Source organism: Buceros rhinoceros, unplaced genomic scaffold (genome assembly GCF_000710305.1).
Source record: "Buceros rhinoceros silvestris isolate BGI_N320 unplaced genomic scaffold, ASM71030v1 scaffold19754, whole genome shotgun sequence".
Taxonomy (NCBI): domain Eukaryota; kingdom Metazoa; phylum Chordata; class Aves; order Bucerotiformes; family Bucerotidae; genus Buceros; species Buceros rhinoceros.
Window position 1 is genome coordinate 35,862 of NW_010409073.1, and position 2,456 is coordinate 38,317.

The 2,456-nt window shown below is 39.2% G+C and overlaps 1 protein-coding gene across 1 annotated transcript in view; it reads left to right on the forward strand.

The window, feature by feature from the left end:
• The window catches only part of RBP3 (retinol binding protein 3, interstitial), a 10,888-nt gene that overhangs the window by 4,364 nt on the left and 4,068 nt on the right, over positions 1 to 2,456 (forward strand). The gene's annotated exons all lie outside the window — the stretch shown is intronic.

Below are 2,456 nucleotides of genomic sequence, written 5' to 3' on the forward strand. Positions count from 1 at the left end.
CCTACATTTGTTGGGTGTAAAAAACTTTAGTCTAAAGATGTTTTTTGACAGAGATCCCTGCTAAATTAAAAGCAAGATATAAGTAGTGATCCATCATAATTTTTCTCCGTTCTATGAAATGGGCCCATCCTGAAAATTAGTCACTGTTTTCACTGAAGGCTGTTAATGGATACTGTTGGCTATTTTTACTTGTTCAAACCTTACTTTATTCAGACCTTGAATGTTGAGAACAGGATGTACAGGCAAATGTCTCGTCACATAATATGAAATTCTGATCCTGGTAGAGCTAGTGAGGAAATGCCACTATACTAATTAATGCCTTGATTTACCGTGGAAATCACATCAGTGTGGATGAAATGTAAGATTTCTTCAAGAGGAAATAATGTATATATAGCAGTGGAGAAGCACAGGTCTACTATGAGACTAAATTGGTTTCCAAAGGTGTATGCATTCCCCCACAGTGCTTGAGGAAACTGGTAGGCTGAGAGACAAGAGAAGTGTTAAGACATTTTAAGGCGAAGGAGGGTGAGCAAATGAAGACACTGAAGAAAAGGCTTTTCCTTGTGGTAGAGGTAATAGAAAATTCACCTATTCTACAGAGCACTGGGCAGCAAAAGCACCTTCATTTCCTGCCTTGCTTTTGCAGGACTGAGAGGGATGCTTTCTGTGGATCATTTCAGGAATAACCCTTACCAATACCCCAAAGAGCAAATGCCTTAGGACTACAGTAAAGCTTACTGATGGCACTAATTGCATTTGCATATTTTTTATCCCCTGACAATCCTACACATGGGCATAAAGGCTTTTAAAATCTGTATCACATTTATTCCTCAAAGCCCTGAGATCCAGTTTTTCTATTACGCTACCTACGTCCCAAGCTACCCTTTCCCTTGACAGTGTTTTTTTCTTGATAATGACCTTGACAGTGAGGCAGATCCAACACAATTAAATGAAAGTGATGATGAATAACTGCAAGAAGGATGGGATGGGACATAGGAGACAGACAAGTGCAATGCATGTAGACCTTTGCATCTGCTACACTAGGATGGCTGCTGAAGCATAATATAGGGTAGCGAATATGTCTCCTCTATGACAGCAGCAAGGTCAATGCTAGCCAGAGTTGTCTGCTGCATAAATGCCGTGCCGCTTTCCAAACTCAGAGTTGCCAGAGGCAAATGTTGTATATGTTGTTTGTGATTCAGAAAATAGCATTTTGCTTATAAGGCAGAGCTCTGTAAACTCGCTGATGCACGGTTCAGTAAGCCCTACTTCTTATTCTTCGGTTTACCTCTCTTCCTCCAGTCATACCTTCCTTTCCATACTGAAAGTTTTGTGTTCATGAATATCTGAGTATTGTAGACTATATATGGAAGAGCAGCTGCCTGATTTTGGCAAATGTGTTATGTCAATTTTAAGTGATAGGAATCTCCCTGAGTAACTCTTTTGGCTCCTTGATAATGCCCAAATACTTTTAATGCAGTCTTCACATGTAAGACAATTTTCATATTAATGTTTTAGATAAGCAGTTGAAAATTATGATCAGAATAAAAGACAAAAAGGAATCCTTTATAAAGAGAAATTGTTTCTGCATTTGAAGTGCTCCTTTTCCAAGACAATAATATGTATCTATAGCAGAGTATTGGACTTGCTGAAGGAGGCAACAGCTGCAGATGTTTTACCAGAATATAGTTTGCTTGTGTTCCTTCATTAATGAGTGATACCAAAATGCTCAGCCTCAGAAGTCAAGATAGATAATCAAGATGCTACATCTATTGTTAACAGGTGGAAAAAAAATTGCTGTGGGCTCAGACAGTGCTGATTTATACCACATAACCACAGTAAAGTCAGTGGAACTATACAAATTTATGTAAGCCAGAAAAAGCCTCGTGTTTAACTCTCATTGACCTTTCACCTTTTGCAATTCATGTTTGGTTCTTGTATATGGTGCCAAGAAGAATATGACACTTTGTTAACAACTTTTGTTCTTTTTCTAGTACATTTCATCTTCTGATTCTGATACTCAAGTTCAATGCAGCTACTTTTTCAGTTACAATCCCACCAAAGAGATCTGTTTGTGCACATTTTTTTCTATTGTCAGTAACGTTACAGTAGATCTGGTCATTTTAAGGATTGTCAACAGGTTTGGGATGAAAATCCAACTTTAGCCATGAATTGTGTTTTCAAATAGCGGTTTCAAATGTAGTCTTCCAGGGCATTGACTAGAAAATAACTGCTCACTGACTTGCAATGAGTATGTTACAAGATTTGTATTGTCAGAGGCTTACACAGCACTGTGCAGTGCTGCCCTTTGTGGGGTGAAAGGACAGCTTCTCGCTCTGCCCTGCACTCCCTCAGTGGGGACTGAGAGCCTTAAATAACCTTTTTTAATCCTTTCCAGAGCACTGCCTCAGAAGGTTTTAGCTCTTGCTTGTAGTAAACCCCCCCCCCCCACACAC